This window comes from Salmo salar, chromosome 13 (genome assembly GCF_965601325.2).
Source record: "Salmo salar chromosome 13, fSalSal1, whole genome shotgun sequence".
NCBI classification, from domain to species: Eukaryota; Metazoa; Chordata; class Actinopteri; order Salmoniformes; family Salmonidae; genus Salmo; species Salmo salar.
The window spans coordinates 79,780,462-79,799,924 of NC_138303.1; the positions used below are offsets into that span (position 1 = coordinate 79,780,462).

General features: G+C 43.7%; 1 protein-coding gene across 7 annotated transcripts in view; it reads right to left on the reverse strand.

Moving 5' to 3' along the window:
* The window catches only part of LOC106567975 (ABR activator of RhoGEF and GTPase), a 226,422-nt gene that overhangs the window by 24,065 nt on the left and 182,894 nt on the right, over positions 1 to 19,463 (reverse strand). The gene's annotated exons all lie outside the window — the stretch shown is intronic.

Sequence of the window (19,463 nt, forward strand, 5' to 3'; positions counted from 1 at the left end):
GGGAGATGCAGGGCTAATCGACCCCCAGTGTTTCCACTACGCTAGTTAACCCCTTACCCCCACCACCCTCAGCCGTCCAGACACATATCAGGGAATCATTCATATGGGTCTTTCTATAAAGCAGGGTACCAGTGAGGATTTCCTACAATGGACAACTTGTTACAGCTGTTGATAAGTCATTGATAATAATCTGCTCTTTTTTTTCCATCATTACATTAAGATAAGATCATAGCTATATTCAATACAATTCACAAGTTGATTTAAAACCCTTTATCACGGTTGTCGTCTTGACAGATTTGTCCAAAAACGTGTGACATAAAACATTACTTTTCTGTCCTTGCATTTTTGTCAGTGTAAGTTGTTGTTATATCCTATATTAAGCATTAATTAGATAGATCAGACATTGAACCCTGTAAGAATCCTGTACAGCGATCTCAGAAATGCTGTGTAACTACGGAACGTTTTACATGGTGGAAACAGTTTTCATAGGCACACAAATCCAAAATAATAAATGTGATTGAAAAATGATATACTTCTAACTGAAAGAGTCACTTTACCTTGATACTTAAAACCTAAATCATTAATGTGGTTCTTCAATAATTATGCATAATACCTGGATGCACAGTTGGTGTTGAACTGTTTAATTACACTGATATTTTCACACATCATCATCATCATCATCATCATCTGATTGAGGGAGGGAGGAATTCTCCAAATGACAGCCAAGTGAGGAACAGCTGTTGTGATAGTGCATGCAATGCAACAACAGCCCAAGTGCGAGGAATGTCCAGAATATTTTGCTCTCTCATTCACAGTGGCGATTTTATCAGTGAATTCCTGGTGCGGCGAAAAATAATAATAAATAAATAAAAAACTCAACAATACATTAACTGCTTTATAACGGTGCCAAACGGTGCCCACAAACTGTTAGGGCCTACATAAAGGAATCCCAACAGTAGTCCCAACACCTTACCACTGCTACACCTGGCTATCAGCAGAGCCTTGTCTGGCAGCAAAACTGTTCATTCAGCCTCATTTACTGCATTTTAAAACAATATAGCTGATATGGCTGACTTGCTTAAACAAATGTGGTTTCTACTGACAATTGAGATGTACAAACTATGGCATAAGCGGACAAGCGGATAAGAGGCAATCCATAATTTTGATTAAGACAATGAGGGAGCTAGGATGGATGTGGTCAATATAAATATTTGTCTGGCACTTTAGAAATGTACAGCGACAGAATTCAAAACATGGGCCATTATTACAGTGTACTCCCTGTACACCAAGTCAGAACAGTAGGATAAATAAAGGGGGCATATAAGCAGACAATGAAAGCCCTTCCAATATTCAATGATTACATTTCTCTAAAAAGGGTTATAGGCTACATGTGCACCAACAAATCAGAACATTAGGCGAAATTAAGAGGTAAAAATAGATCAAATTATTAGGGTGAGGCACATGTACTACTAACAGCTTACTACACATAAACTTAGTATTACTTTCTTAGCTACAGTATACATATCTCCCTGGCATATTACATAATTTATGAGGCAGCATACAATACATTTTTGGACTCACTTTGTTGTGCTCTGCTCACTTGAACAGGACAACTGGGAACTCGGGGGGGGGGGGGGGGGGGGTGAATCATGATGAAGTCAGTAATCTTCAGGTCATAGCTCTAGAAAGAGGACAGAGTTCCCAACATACAATTCTGAGTTGGATGAACGTACAAAACGTATTTTCCCATTTGGAGCTCATTTTTTTCCATGAGTTCACAGTTGTCTTGATCTCACTGAAGTCAGATTTCCCAGTTCCGAGGTAACAGTTGTTTTGAGCGCGGCAAAAATCACGCTGGATTGACAGCATGGTCAACGTTGAATGTTTATCATTTTAAGCTTGGAAAAGAGACCCTTAAACCCAGACTTGGGACCACACAGCCACTCAACTTAACAGCAAGCTAGTGATTGCTTTGCAATGCTTGCAGTTAGCCACTGATTCCTTCCAAACCACTCATTGTTGAATTTGCGATTTACAACTTGTTGTGTAATATTTATGCCCAATGGCCGATGAGCACCGATACGTTTAATCTATAATTTCTCTTCATATGACAAGGGTTAAAAAGGATTTGCCAGTAGAAAGTATGATGTTGATATGATCAGTCCAATCAAAGCTACTGTAGATATGTGATTTTATCTGTGGCCAATGACCTTGAGCCTTCTTGGATGGGCACTTCTAATGTAATTCTATGGCAGCACGAAGGGTCTTGAACTTTCGAGCTCTACTCTTAGATTTGGTGGTGACGTAGTGTCCCCATGAGTGACAGAACACTGAGCCAATCACAGCGCAACTAGAGAACATTACCAACCCCTACGCTTCGTATTTTCCGCTGGCTGCCCCACCACCACAGAAAGAACTGAGCTAGGCTGAAACACCTGCATTTTGGAGCTGCCTTAAGAAAGCAAAAAAGAGACCATGTTTGTTTGTGGCTTTATTAACTCAATTATATTTTTTTTACATTGTTTGCCAAAATAACATGCAAAACAGGCAACCCCCCCAAAAAATTAAAAATGTAGCCAAATGTGGGGCTCAAAACAGGCTCTGAATGACGGGTCGCCACTACTCATTCTTTATGCCGTTGAAGACAGTTGTGCCTGGATCCACTTTGGATCTACTATCCCAGGCGAATTGAGGTTGATCATCTGCTGTTGTCTGCTTGATTTACAGTAGGGTTTTAGATTTAACATCGAAGGCATCAAGGTAATTAGTTTATGTTTTCATATGTTTTTGTGCCTTGGATTGGTCTCCTGTGCGCAAATGTATAGGATAGACAATGCTCTTCCTATGAATTATTATGATATTATGATAAATTACATAGCCAAGTGGGCTTATTGACAATATGATCTGGTAATAAAATACATTTTGGTTTCCATGTTACACCTGCAATTTTAAACAATTAAAGGGGCTTGAAGTAGCTTACTGAACATGGAGCTCAGAAATTCAACTACTGGAATAGGCCTATTTCCTCAATTTGGTGCTTGAAAAGACCTTGTAATTATTGCAGCCAAATTAAAAGTCTTCCTGCTCCCGTATAATTATCTGTGATTTCATTTTTCATACGTTTTGTGAGAGATGTGGCAACTTTTATTTGTTTCCCTCTGCTTCAAGTGAACGGTGTTGCGCTACTCTGTTGCGGTAAAACCACGTGTGATTATTATGTGGACGACAACATCTAATGTTGGCTTCAATTTGTCTTTCCATACAAATCCTTCCAATTAAAAAAAGGAACCTGGTTTTTGGTCACATTCTCATTATAAAACCAGCAATGGTGAGATTAATGCTACCACTATTCATGGCTTTAATATGCATGAATCCAATTGATTTAATCACGCAATGTCCACATTAATAACCACATATTTTAGAATGTAATAATAATTTGAACAGCAAGGCCCCCAAAAAAATGCATAATTAAAGTGGTACTAGCCTACTTTTCTTTTACACTTTTTGCATGCTTTAAAAAATATATATATTATACAATGATAACATTAAGGTCCTTTAACATTACAATTAAGTGCATGAAAATGTCCCTGAAAGCCATTGAATTTGACTTGCCAATGTCTGTATGAGCCCTGAGGATGTATAGTCCTAGACCCGTGTTGTATAGGGTGAGTTATGGGCCAACTTGCATATATTACCTTTTATTCCTCTAAGTACACATGTGGAAATGCTTAAAAATCTATTTTTTTGTTTCAAACCATTTTGAAATGTTGATCCCAATGTCACACATTGGCCCCATTATTTATAGAAAGACCCATATACAATATATTATATCCAGCCCTCTGGAGACTACTGCAGTGAATCAGAATCTACTCTCAGAAAGCACAACTGGGGATACACAGTCAGACATGGATGATGGATGGATGGTTATGCTGCAAGCTTTGAAAGGGAATAGTATATTGTATAATGAATGGATCGATCCAGGAAAGCCACGCTTGTCATAATTTATCTGGCTCCATATCTATTCTCCATTTATTTCTAAGAAGGAGAAAAGGATAACGACGGAAGGCTGCATTTCATAGCGTAACAGAGACAGATTGTCTCGTCTCCTCTCCACAACAGTAGCTATGTATGGTCACACAGACCCCCTATGCGCTCCATACTGAGGTAGACTGCTATCTTCAGATAGCAGTACTGAGTCATGGGAGGGGAACACAGAGGGTAGCAGGCAGATAACACACGTCATATATGAAAGGAGGAATGCATGCATTGATTGCACAAATACACACAGTAAGATGAGAATCATTCTGAAGCAAAATCAGAATAGGCTCTTCCTACAGCCATTATACCTAGAGACCCATCAGTTTGGTCAAAGCAAGACTAAATCAAAACAAATGTAAGCCAAAAGGCAGGGAGAAGATAGGCCAACTACTCGGTTCAGTACAGTACTCCATCACTGGTAATTCCATTCAAACTCATGTTCTCTCTCTCAACAACTCTTATCACAAGTTAAACAAAGCCAGTCACTGTTGTCAGCCTTCAGCCTGGACTCAATATGATGTCATACATGACCATGACAGACCATGGGGGTTATGTGAATGACATCTTGTAATGATGATAATAAAACTGTGTTCAGATAGGAGATAGTTAGCGCCCTTAACTGTGAGTATGTGCGTGTGAGTGCGCGTTAGGTCTACCTGTGCTTCGGACGGATGGGACTAACTTCGTCTCTGCCTGGCTCTTTTCAATCAGGGGGCTGACTGTAGTGGTAGGAACTCAGCCTGGCAGGGTTTTTTTTTCTTTTTTCTCCTAACTCAGGATTGTAAGCATGAAACATGAATACAGTCTGGTGCATCATTTCTTGGAAAGAATGTCTGGGAACCATATATATATATATATATATATATATATATATATATATATATATACACACTGCTAAAAAAATAAAGGGAACACTTAAACAACACAATGTAACTGCAAGTCAATCACACTTCTGTGAAATCAAACTGTCCACTTAGGAAGCAACACTGATTGACAATACATTTCACATGCTGTTGTGCAAATGGAATAGACAACAGGTGGAAATTATAGGCAATAAGCAAGACACCCCCAATAAAGGAGTGGTTCTGCAGGTGGAGACCACAGACCACTTCTCAGTTCCTATGCTTCCTGGCTGATGTTTTGGTCACTTTTGAATGCTGGCGGTGCTTTCACTCTAGTGGTAGCATGAGACGGAGTCTACAACCCACACAAGTGGCTCAGGTAGTGCAGCTCATCCAGGATGGCACATCAATGCGAGCTGTGGCAAGAAGGTTTGCTGTGTCTGTCAGCGTAGTGTCCAGAGCATGGAGGCGCTACCAGGAGACAGGCCAGTACATCAGGAGACGTGGAGGAGGCCGTAGGAGGGCAACAACCCAGCAGCAGGACCGCTACCTCCACCTTTGTGCAAGGAGGAGCAGGAGGAGCACTGCCAGAGCCCTGCAAAATGACCTCCAGCAGGCCACAAATGTGCATGTGTCTGCTCAAACGGTCAGAAACAGACTCCATGAGGGTGGTATGAGGGCCCGACGTCCACAGGTGGGGGTTGTGCTTACAGCCCAACACCGTACAGGAAGTTTGGCATTTGCCAGAGAACACCAAGATTGGCAAATTCGCCACTGGCGCCCTGTGCTCTTCACAGATGAAAGCAGGTTCACACTGAGCACATGTGACAGACGTGACAGAGTCTGGAGACGCCGTGGAGAATGTTCTGCTGCCTGCAACATCCTCCAGCATGACCGGTTTGGCGGTGGGTCAGTCATGGTGTGGGGTGGCATTTCTTTGGGGGGCCGCACAGCCCTCCATGTGCTCGCCAGAGGTAGCCTGACTGCCATTAGGTACCGAGATGAGATCCTCAGACCCCTTGTGAGACCATATGCTGGTGCGGTTGGACCTGGGTTCCTCCTAATGCAAGATAATGCTAGACCTCATGTGGCTGGAGTGTGTCAGCAGTTCCTGCAAGAGGAAGGCATTGATGCTATGGACTGGCCCGCCCGTTCCCCAGACCTGAATCCAATTGAGGACATCATGTCTCGCTCCATCCACCAACGCCACGTTGCACCACAGACTGTCCAGGAGTTGGCGGATGCTTTAGTCCAGGTCTGGGAGGAGATCCCTCAAGAGACCATCCGCCACCTCATCAGGAGCATGCCCAGGCGTTGTAGGGAGGTCATACAGGCACGTGGAGGCCACACACACTACTGAGCCTCATTTTGACTTGTTTTAAGGACATTACATCAAAGTTGGATCAGCCTGTAGTGTGGTTTTCCACTTTAATTTTGAGTGTGACTCCAAATCCAAACCTTCATGGGTTGATAAATTGGATTTCCATTGATTATTTTTGTGTGATATTGTTGTCAGCACATTCAACTATGTAAAGAAAAAAGTATTTAATAAGATTATTTCTTTCATTCAGATCTAGGATGTGTTGTTTAAGTGTTCCCTTTATTTTTTGAGCAGTATATATATATATATATATATATATATATAGTGATTAAGGGAGTCCACTTGCATTTTATGGGGCAGACAACTATGGCACAGCACGAGGCATAGAAACAACATGAACTCCTCAACGACACTGCTAGATAGTAACGCAAGATTCCACTGTATATTCAATGAAAACCAAAACAATTCACTGATATTCAAAATGTATTGGCACAGAGATAAACAACGAATGAGTTTGACCTGAATCCAACATGGTTGCAATCAACCGTGTCCTCCTGCTGTGAATGAATAGCAATGGGCCTTTAAAAAGATTTGTCAGTTCTAGCAGGAAGTCTCCACCTCAGACAACTGGAACAATCAGCTCCCATTTAATCCCAGCTATACTGGAAGACATACTGGGAGCACTAGAGTCAACTGGCTGTTAGTGTTCCACTGCTTCTCTTTCAACTGTCTCTTCTTCCCTCTGATCAGCCAGACAGCAACAAAAACAAAAGGCAACACATCAGCACCTCTTCCTCTCTTTTTTAGAGGATGTCTAGTTAGCCGTTACCCCTGCATTGTCTCAAAGGCTTCTTTTGTCTTTGTGTTTACTGTACTGTACTTCAATGGGAAGTCACCGTCTAAGAGCGATGATGAGAGATTCTATGTTCTTTAAATTCATTTAAAGTATCTGAAGAAAGCTTGGGTTCATTTCCTCTACTGTTAAGGAGTGTTTCTGTTATAAAGGCTGGGGTGTACATATACAAATAGGATGATAGAATGGCTTTCTGTGTCCATCAGATGATATAGAATAGAATGGATAGAATAGAACATGTAGGTGTTTGTTTATCTGTGTGTTTGACAGTGTTGTCTTCCACCACACAGCTTCAGTATAAGGAACATGGGGCTGAGGGGAGAGCAGATCGATTCATCAACATTGCAGCAACACTCTTTCTTGAAGATTGACAGTTCAGTTAGTCCATCACTCCAAATTACAATGACATCACACGCACAAACACACTGAATTTCACTCAACAGTACCCAAACACACATACTCCTACTTGCCAAAACCTATTCAACACCCCCCCCTTCCCCCTCCAGTATTTCCTCATGGCTTATTTATGGAGTTAATGATATGTCAACATAATGACATGTCTACATCATCTATGCTGCATGATGTAGGATATGCCGAGAGCCTGCTTTGGCATAATCACACACTTGCGAGTTTGTAGATGCACGCACACAAACACTATAATGATGTCAGGTCCTGGAATGTGTGTAAAGCTTTGCTTGGAGAGAGGGAGAGACAGTCACTTTACCCCTTACCTACCTAGTTGTACTTATTACTGCAATTACCTGGACTAACCTGTGCCCCCGCACATTGACATAGTACCGGTACCCCCTGTATATAGACTCGTTATTGTTCTTTTTATTTCTTTAAAAAAAATCTTACTTTAGTATATTTTCCTTATTATATAAAAAAAACTGCTAATATTTACTTTAAAAAAAAAATCTGCATTGTTTGTTAAGGGCTTATAAGTAAGCATTTCACGGTAAGGTCTACCTACACCTGTTGTATTCACCACATCTGACAAAGTTTGATTTGATTTGACAGAAAGTGAGAGGGGGGGAGCGAGAAATAGAGAGAAAGAAAGAGAGAAAAAAATAGGAGAGCGAAAGAGAACAAAAAAAGAATGGGAGCATACAATATGTCTGGCCATTGCCGAGAGCCTTAGTTCTGACATCATTGTCAGGCCTGTCTTAATTATACACTGAACCAAAATATAAACGCAACATGTAAAGTCTTGATCCCATGTTTCATGAGCTGAAATAAAATATCCCAGAAATGTTCTATACGCACAAAAAGCTTATTTCTCTCAGGTTTTGTGCACAAATTTGTTTACATACCTGTTAGTGAGCATTTCTCCTTTGCCAAAATAATCCATCCACCTGACAGGTGTGGCATATCAAAAAGCTGATTAAACAGCATGATCATTACACAGGTGCACCTTGTGCTGGGGACAATAAAAGGCTACTCCAAAATGTGCAGTTGTGTCACACAACAATTCCACAGATGTCTCAAGTTTTGAGGGAGCGTGCAATTGGCATGCTGACTGCAGGAATGTTCACCAGCGCTGTTGCCAGAGAATTAAATGTTCATTTCTCTACCACAAGCTGCATCTGTCGTTTGAGAGAATTTGGCAGTACATTTTTATTTATTGTATTTGATTTATTTAACCTTTATTTAACCAGGTAGGCCAGTTGAGAACAAGTTCTCATTTACAACTGCGCCCTGGCCAAGATAGAGCAAAGCAGTGCGACACAAACACAGAGGTACACATGGGATAAACAAACGTACAGTCAATAACGCAATAGAAAAATCTATTTGCAGTGTGTGCAAATGTAGTAAGATTAGGGAGGTAAGGCAATAAATAGGCCATAGTGGCGAAATAATTACAATTTAGCAATTAAACACTGGAGTGATAGACGTGCAGAAGATGAATATGCAAGTAGAGATAATGGGGTGCAAATGAGCAAAAAATAACATGGAGATGAGGTAGTTGGGTGGGCAATTTACAGATGGGCTATGTACAGGTGCAGTGATCGGTAAGCTGCGCTGACAGCTATTTCTTAAAGTTAGTGAGGGAGATAAGTCTCCAGCTTCAGTGATTTTTGCAATTCATTTCCAGTCATTGGCAGCAGAGAACTGGAAGGAAAGGCGGCCAAAGTAGGAGTTGGCTTTGGGGGTGACCAGTGAAATATACCTGCTGGAGCGTGTGCTGCTATGGTGACCAGTGAGCTGAGATAAGGCGGGGCTTTACCTAGCAAAGACTTATAAATGACCTGGAGCCAGTGGGTTTGGCGACGAATATGTAGCGAGGGCCAGCCAACGAGAGCATACAGGTCACAATGGTGGGTAGTATATGGGGCTTTGGTGACAAAATGGATGGCACTGTGATAGACTGCATCCAGTTTGCTGAGAAGAGTGTTGGGGGCTATTTTGTAAATTACATCGCCGAAGGCAGCATGAGTGAAGGAGGCTTTGATGCGAAATAGGAAACCGATTCTAGATTTAATTTTGGATTGGAGATGCTTAATGTGAGTCTGGAAGGAGAGTTTACAGTCTAACCAGACACCTAGGTATTTGTAGTTGTCCACATATTCCAAGTCAAAACCGTCCAGAGTAGTGATGCTAGACGGGCGGGCGGGGGCAGCGATCGGTTGAAAAGCATACATTTAGTTTTGCTTGCATTTAAGAGCAGTTGGAGGCCATGGAAGGAGTGTTGTATGGCATTGAAGCTCGTCTGGAGGTTTGTGAACACAGTGTCCAAAGATGGGCCAGAAGTATACAGAATGGTGTCGTCTGCGTAGAGGTGGATCAGAGAATCACCAGCAGCAAGAGCGACATCATTGATGTATACAGAGAAAAGAGTCAGCCCGAGAATTGAACCCTGTGGCACCCCCATAGAGACTGCCAGAGGTCCGGACAACAGGCCCTCCGATTTGACACACTGACCTCACACCGCACCCGCCCGCCCGACTAGCATCACTACTCTGGACGGTTCTGACTTAGAATATGTGGACAACTTCAAATACAAATACCTAGGTGTCTGGGTCAGCTACCAGACCATGTATATGGCGACATGTACAGTAGGTGACCGGTTTGCTGATGTCAACGTTGTGAACAGAGTGCCACATGGCGGCGGTGGGGTTATGGTATGGGCAGGCATAAGCTACAGACAATGAACACAACTGCATTTTATCGATGGCAATTTGAATGCACAGAAATACCATGACGAGATCCTGAGGCCCATTGTCGTGCCATTCATCTGCCGCCATTACCTTATGTTTCAGCATGATAATGCACAGCCCCATGTCGCAAGGATCTGTACACAATTCCTGGAAGCTGAAAATGTCTGCGTACTCGAGACACATCACCCCATTGAGCATGTTTGGGATGCTCTGGATCGACGTGTACGACAGCATGTTCCAGTTCCTTCCAATATCCAGAAACTTAGCACAGCCGTTGAAAAGGACTGGGACAACATTCCACAGGCCATAATCAGCAGCCTCATCAACTCTATGTGAAGGCGATGTGTTTCGATGCATGAGGCAAATGCTGGTCACACCAGATACTGATTGGTTTTTTGATCCGCTCCCCTACCTTTTTTTAAGTTATCTGTGACCAACAGATGTATATCTGTATTCCCAGTCATGTAAAATCCATAGATTAGAGCCTAATATTTTTTTTATATTGACTGATTTCCTCTCATGAACTGTAACTCAGTAAAATCTTTGTTACATGTTGCGTTTATTTCTTTGTTCAGTATAGATAACAAGGGTGGCACAGTTAGCCTCACAGCCCTCTATAAAGACTTCTCCGTTATCGAGCGGCTACATAAGAGAGATAGGACTGAGTTGCGTCCTGGGCTGAGCCTACCTGCGATTCTTCACTGTGCACTTGACTTTCAAAACTTTATTTCCAAACGTGTGTTAAGTAGCCTTAAACAACCCTGGGCTGTTTTGTGAATTAGCATTCATTGATTAATTCCATTGGCAAGTACAGCTTGGATTCCAATATGAAGAATCTCGTTCTAGAGTAGAAACCAAACATGGGGGCTTTGAACTGACACCCACCGGTAACATGAACCGACACACTTTTACAGCTGGATGGTGTTTCCTCCAACATATTGGTGCGGCTGGCTTCCAGATTAAGCGAACAGTGTGTCAAGAAGCAGTGCAGCTTGGCAGGGTCGTGCTTCGGAGGACGCATGGCTTTCGATAGACGCCTCTCCCGAGTCCATAGAGTTGCAGCGATGAGACAAGACTAACTACCAATTGGATACCACGAAATTGGGGAGAAAAAGGGGTAAAAATAAAAAATGTAAATACAATTCCAGGTCAAACCATCCTAGAGAATAATACTGTAGTTAGTGCATCCATCACAGGAGAGGCATTCCCTTTAACCAGATTATGAAATACATGTGATAAATGAAAACACAGGATCACAACTCATGATGAAATCTAATGAAAGTGGAGATGCTTTGGGGTTATTAAGATCCCTCGTAAAAAAATGACTAACTACAGTGGATTCATATATGGGTCATTGTGAGGTGTGTGGTGTCGGGTGTGTGTGGTGTGTGGTGTACTGTGTCCGTGGAAGGGGTGGGACTATGGGCAGTGGTGGAGGCCTATGATTGGTGGTTGTGACAGCCTGGTAATACAGATAGCTATAAGCCATATCCTTGGCGGATAATTCAATCAGCTTTAATACTCCAATACCATGGCCGCCCGCCTCTATAAATATCGCTCCTAAATTACCCCCCTCCGTCATTTTCCCTCCTTCCTATCTTGCCTCGTTCTTTTACTAAAACTGTACACGGGGGGGGGGGGTAATAGATACCGCTGTGCTGCTCAGAATCACAATGGAATGATAGCTGGGGGTTGCAGGGAGGGGCGAGGGTAAGGTGTGTGTGTGTGTGTGTGTGTGTGTGTGTGTGTGTGTGTGTGTGTGTGTGTGTGTGTGTGTGTGTGTGTGTGTGTGTGTTGCCCATACATGCAGGCTCAGTATGTGTGTGTCTGCGTTCATGATGTGCGTGACCATGTGTCAGGTCTTTCATGTGAAGGGGAGCCCAGGGTGAGAAACTGACAGCCCAGAGGGGGGTCTTCCCTGGCTGAGCCCTCCTGCTTTCATGTGAGTGGACCGGGGGCAGAACTCCGATTAAACACTATCATCACTACAGACTCTTAGAACAAAAGGAGACAGGGGGCCATCATTAGCATAGAGCACTCACTGTCTCTGAGAGCGGATGGATGAGAAGCAGAGATGTGAGGGAAGAGAGGGATGGAAAGGTTGGATGGGGCGAGGCGGGGGGCATAGGGAAGGGTGTCAGGGGGGGGTTGCGTCCTGTGTCTGTTCACAACCCTGACTGATCAACCCACTGGGGGGGAGCTCACCTTCAACCACGCCGTTGCCATGGAGACGATAGTTGCACTAGTGCACGTACAGGGCTCTCTTAGATCAATACGGTGCTGCTGCAGCGAAACGCCACATGGACCAGTGGTGGGGTGACGGAATCGTACTGATGCAAGACCCGAGCTAGAGGCGGTAACGAGGAGTGGTAGCTAACGATCTCTGTGCCTGTCTCGCTGACAAACCTCCTGCTGCATATACAGAACGACTGTAGCATAGCTAGTTCTCCCTTACCCAGGAGAGATGGCTGAACAGCATAATGAACATGGAAGATCATCTTTAATTCATAGGAAGTGCTGGTGATGGTTATGGTGCCTGGCTGTTCTCTAGTTTAAGAGCTCTCCAGGAAAGGCAGTGTTACTGGGGGATGCTGTGGACTCTCGGTGTGCTGGCTACTGTGGGGGAGTGTTCAGTCATGCTCAGTTAAAGTGGAGCAGGTAGGCTAGCCATTTTGTGGGGTTTATTGGTAGAAGTCAGGCGGCAGGTAGCCTAGCAGTAAAGAGCGTTGGGCCAGTAACCGAAAGGTTGCTGGTTCGAATACCAGAGACGAATTGGTAAAAAATCTGCCAATGTGCACTTGAGCAAGGAACTTAACCCTAATTCCTCCTGTAAGTCGCTATGGATAAGAGCGTCTGCTAAATTACTAAAATGGAAATGAAAAAATGTGTAGCACTACATAATGTATACGTACATACATACAAATGGTGTTCCCCCGGATCTCAGTGGTTTGTTACCCACAGACCAGGCAGGGGACATGGATGGGAACAACTCACTGACACAGAAGGAAGGAACCCTGAGAGAAACTACTCTAGATTTGTGATCTAGATTTAATGTGTGGTCGTCATGGGTTAGTGGAGCATAAGGTTACCAGGTAGAACTGGCCAAAACTATATGATAATTTCATCATCTCCAACTAAAATGTCAATCACAAGAAAATAAATGAACCCAAGTGAATTTTGCCAAGCTTTTAAAAAGATACCGATAGCCTTTATGGTGAATACATTCCTGCTGCTGTCCCTTGTGTTTGAAACATTGAGTCTGTGGTAGTAAAAAAGATATGAAGCAGTCAGGACCTGTGCCCTTTGACCTACTCCTGAAATGAGATGGAGATCTGAGTGGAGTTCCACCTGTTTAAATAATTCAGTCAGTCAGTCAGTCAGTCAGTCAGTCAGTCAGTCAGTCAGTCAGTCAGTCAGTCAGTCAGTCGGGAAAATAGATGTGTGTGTTAGGCCTCAGCTGCAGCCATAACCACAACAGACAGCTGGAGAGGTGATGGTGTGAGAGGAGGAGGGAGGGAAGGAAAATGTCTCCAAAAAAAGAATGAGGTTCTGCTAAAAATTCAAGAGAAGAGAGCAAGGTCACAAAAAGGTCTCTATATAAAACTCTAGTTCAAAGGTCAAAGAGAAGCTAAAAACCTCATCATCGTCATCATTGGCAATGCCCACCATTAAACAAATCATGAAAAGGTCAGTCCCGCTTCACAATGTGAAAAAGCCATCAGTTCCAGGCTGTGTGAAACAAACATCCATTTCCAGGTGAGACTAACAGAGGAAAATCAATAGCCACTCCTAAAACAGCCCTCCTGATGTAGCCATACATCCAGCCAACCTCTACTTTAACATTCCACGAACCCAGGAGGAAAAAGCAATCCTCCTTAGGCAGATTTGTAGCTCCACACTGAGCCTGACACTATAACCCAGCCTGAACCATTATGGCATCCATCTGATGCTGAGCAGCAGTCCTGGTGGCCTTGGTCCTGTGGTGCTGTCTATCTTGGCCTGGCCTCTCTGAGCTGTTCTTCCAATATAAACACAGATCGGGTTACTAGTGTTGGGAGAAGGCAGATATTGGCAGCAGGCTGTATGATAATCATGTTGCTGAAACAGCATGTTGTTCACTCCATGAAGACAGTTGAATACTGCAGAGGAACTGCAGAGGACGTAGGAACAAATTATTCAAAATAGTCATGCAAGACTACATTAAATCTCCTCCAGTCAACAAACCACTTTCAAGTCCATTAATAAGCTAAATTCCCACTTGTGATTGTGAGTATGAAAATGGGATGTCTTCTCCTTTCCCTCTCCTTCCTCCTATACACAGTGAGGAGTGTTGTCAGTGAGCCCTGGCCTTTCTCCAGCCCCACCATTATCTCTCCTCCCAGTCTTATGGTCAGAAGCCAGCAGCAGTTCTATCTACTCTACATCTATACTCCATTCAAGGATGCCCACTCTCCGCTCTGTAGGGCATTCTCGCTTTCTTGCCACACTCCTCAAAAACCTCAAAATCTATTACGCAACACACTACATCCTTCAATGTTCTCTGTGTCTCCGAAATAGACATTAGTACAGTGGAAGCGCCCCCACACCCACTCAGCTCTTTCAAGTAGCAAATACCCACTCTAGTCATGTGAACTGGATAACGTTGTTCCTGCCAGGTGCTTAGTTTAAGAGTATATTCAGATGAATTCAGCACGACAAGTTTGTTACGCAAGAGACAGGGTGCTTCAAGCAGGGAAATGTAGAGCATAGTGAGTGTCTGAAAGACGCACAAGGGAGAGAAAAGTTTGCAATGCTTTTTGGATAATAATTATAAAAAGATTGAATCAAATGTTATTGGTCACATGCGTCAAATACAACAGGTGTGGACTTTACTTACGAGCCTGTTCCCAACAACGTTAAAAATACCCCATATTTGCTAAATAGAAAAGAAGATAGTAACACAAAAACAATAACGAGGCTACTGAATAAACAAGGATTACCAGTACCGAGTCAACGTGCAGGGGTACGAGGTTGTTGAGGTAATTGAGGGGATATACAGTACGTACAAGTGGGTAGATAATTTAAAAATATATATTTTCACAGTTTAAAACCTGTAGTGCAGGTGTTCATTGGTTGTGGCACTTTAGAGCTTTAGAACTGTTTGTCAGTGTGTGGGGCAGCCATGCTCGTCATAGAGACCAGTCAGGTGTTTCTCCACTACAGCCTTGGTCGTACCATTCAGTTCATAGTCAGTGCCATAGAGTCCTGGAAACATGCTGGTTAAGACACCCAGTACCCTTTGACTTCCATGTCAGGAAAGAGGTGGCGCAAGAACGTCAGTTACAGGAGTTACCTCACCAACCCTCATCTCTCAGAGGGCTGACAGGTGAAACACAGTAGTTACCTCACCAAACCTCATCTCTCAGAGGGCTGACAGGTGAAACACAGTAGTTATCTCACCAAACCTCATCTCTCAGAGGGCTGACAGGTGAAACACAGTAGTTACCTCACCATACCTCATCTCTCAGAGGACTGACAGGTGAAACACAGTAGTTATCTCACCAAACCTCATCTCTCAGAGGGCTGGACAGGTGAAACACAGTAGTTATCTCACCAAACCTCATCTCTCAGAGGGCTGACAGGTGAAACACAGTAGTTATCTCACCAAACCTCATCTCTCAGAGGGCTGACAGGTGAAACACAGTAGTTACCTCACCATACCTCATCTCTCAGAGGGCTGACAGGTGAAACACAGTAGTTATCTCACCAAACCTCATCTCTCAGAGGACTGACAGGTGAAACACAGTAGTTACCTCACCATACCTAATCTCTCAGAGGACTGACAGGTGAAACACAGTAGTTATCTCACCAAACCTCATCTCTCAGAGGGCTGGACAGGTGAAACACAGTAGTTATCTCACCAAACCTCATCTCTCAGAGGGCTGACAGGTGAAACACAGTAGTTATCTCACCAAACCTCATCTCTCAGAGGGCTGACAGGTGAAACACAGTAGTTACCTCACCATACCTCATCTCTCAGAGGGCTGACAGGTGAAACACAGTAGTTATCTCACCAAACCTCATCTCTCAGAGGGCTGACAGGTGAAACACAGTAGTTACCTCACCATACCTCATCTCTCAGAGGGCTGACAGGTGAAACACAGTAGTTATCTCACCAAACCTCATCTCTCAGAGGACTGACAGGTGAAACACAGTAGTTACCTCAACATACCTCATCTCTCAGAGGACTGACAGGTGAAACACAGTAGTTACCTCAACATACCTAATCTCTCAGAGGTCTGACAGGTGAAACACAGGGGGTCCTGGAGGGGTTTTAGGAATATTTCACCCCAAGATGAAAACAATTACATCAGGCAGTCAGGTTAATGGCTGGCGGCCGAGGGGCCCAATTGGGAGGCCCCGCTCAAGAACCCAAGAACCCAAGAGTTATTGCTTCCCATTACTCCCAGCAGTGCGGTTGTGAAAGGGGCCAAACAATATGATTTAGCCCTCATTACCCATCATGGTGTTTATAACATCTCAATCTGTTACAGCAACACATTTCTCATGGGAAAGGAATGCTTAGCTTTAGTACTGTAGACAAATGATTAGACTGGGGTATTGGCCAAATGAATGGCTGTGTGGTAACTGGAAACAGGAATATCAGTTATCAACTTTATAATCCGAGGGGTGGTGTTGAATTGTGCACAATACAATTCTAGAGTAATGCTGAAGTCATTGTGAACTCTGACTTGCGAGATTAACAATCTGCAAATGTATATTCAAAAACAAGGGAGAGGGTCACTGCATTCACTGGAAACAACATAAAGAAAATAAAAGAAACTGCAGCATAGCAAAGCTGAGACAGCTGGCAGTGACGGTTTCACTGCTCAGGTCGTTTCCTCCGAAGGTATGAGCAAGCAGTCATTTTCCTGAGTGAGAGCTCAAAAAACAAACTTCCTCTAGCTCTACAAGACCAGAGACTCAATGGCTACGGCGAAGTCACAGTCAGACGGCAGGGGCGGCGAGGCACCGGTTAGACGCCGCCAATGGAGAGTGAACTGCACTTCCTGCCTCTGGAGGACCTGCTCATCTCCCCCCATTGACCTCCTCCCTCTGGTCAAGCCATGTGGTTCCTTCTTGACTGTCACTTCATCTGTTGGAGGCTTGAAACACTCAAAATATTCAACTCTTGCTGAAAATCATAGTTCATACCTACTATCATATAGATGTATTATTTAATTCTTGTTTGTTTTGCATATTCATTTTTGTAATGAAAAGCGCTATAGAAGTAGAATAAATAATCATGAATATAGCTGGCTGACCACGGCCACAGATGAGGGCTTCAGTGATTAGTGTGGTAAGACCTTCACATGTGCAGAGTCTGGACAGGAAACGGACAATCTGCCCCCTGATCTCGTGGAGGGGAAAGCATCAAGTTGGATCAAAAGACTGGGAGTAACCATTGTCCTGCTGTATGAACACAGTCAAAAACGACGGGGGGGGGGGGGGGGGGTGTGTGTGTACTGTATGTGTGCACTGTGTACTCATGTTATTGAACGTGTGTGTGAGCTTGAAAGAACATACTATTCAAAAGTCTTCGTTTTGGTGAAATGGATAAGCTTGCACCGGGCTGGTGGAGGCCAGTCATTTGCTTAGCTGATATTCATAAACAAACCTTTCTGTCATCACACCTGGCATATACTATATAGTTAACTCTGGTTAACATAAGCAAGGAAGCTGAGAGTTTACACAGCCCAGATACGATTTAAGGGTAGACTAGCTTGTAATGCAGACCATGGTACTAACAAGGTTCTAACAAACGGCATCACTGTACATAGAACTGTGTTTTGACAGCCTGCAGAGCATGTATTATGTATAGAGAGGCCTGGCATGTTGTCAGCTCTCTGCCTGCCCAGCCAGCACTCTGCTCTGCCTCTCTGCCCTTTACCTCATCAGACCAGTGGAGGGGAATGAACACCAAAGGGTCAGCAGAGACATGAGTCTGAAGGGGAGAGACCCACAACCGTCCGCACGGTAGGAACATGGCACGGCAAGCACACAACAGGCAGTTCTTAAATACTGTATGCTTACGGACTGTTTAACTCCATACCAGGTCTTAAGTGCTGATATACTGAGCATCGATGTGGTAGTGTACAGGTAATGTATGTAAACGTGAAAGATTATGAAATAGTAAAAATATATTTGGGATTTGCTTTTAAAGGTTAAAAGGAAGAGGGATTAAGTTCTCACTTCAATATTGGTTTCCATAGCAGAGAGCATTTTCTGTTCTCTTACAGATTTGACCATTTGATCCCCTTCAATAAACTCAGCTGTCACTTTTGGGTGGATCGGATGCAGGATGCTGCTTCAGTTCAGAGTTGATCTGGATCCTGATCCACTGGGCTCATCCATTAAATCACTACTATGATTCACATAAACACTTTTACACATTGCTTGGACAATTTAATCCCATTTTAAAACACTCCTCTTCCAAAACAACCCCGATCCATTAGATCGGTAGATTGGTATCTCCTGTTTACTGCTCAGGTCAGAGGTCAGGGGTTAGAGGTCATGGATCGAGCCCGTACAGGCCCCAGCATCAGTTATTTGAAGAGCTGGACCCAATTTAAATTCCTTTCAACCCCAGGAGGATTTCTCCCATTATTATCTAGGTTTGCTTGACAAGACAAGATGTTCAGGAGGCCTGCTCTGCCGCTCACCCATACGAGACGTGTGTGTGTGTGTGTCTGTGTAGCACGAGTGAGAGAGCGTGAGCACGAGTGTGAAACCGCAATGCTGTGAACTGTGTCCTGTGAGTAAGGCTGTTCTTGTCCTGAGTCTGTACGGCTGGGGGCTGTCTGACTCCTACAGAAACAATGTTCTAACCATTACAATTGAATTGTAGTGTCCTGCATAGCTATCCTAGTGGAGGATGGCCTTGATGGCCTGCTGTGGGACGGCCTTGACCAAAACAAACACACATTACAACGCAGTGACACAAGGCATGGTCATACGTCACACGGGCTAGAGCAGAGAGGGGAAAGAGAGAAGAGCAAGTGAAAGAGGGAGAGAGAGGGGTAAGAGGGGAAGAGAGAGAGAGGAAGAGAGTGAGAGACAGAAAAGAGAGGTGGAATCCTGAGATGTTTGGTGGTATTATTACATTTCAACAAGCACCCTTGGAGTTTGGTGATGCAAACAAACATTCAAACAGACAGCTCTGGGTAAGAGATGAGAGTACACGTAAGAGACCACTGACAGTCAAAATAACC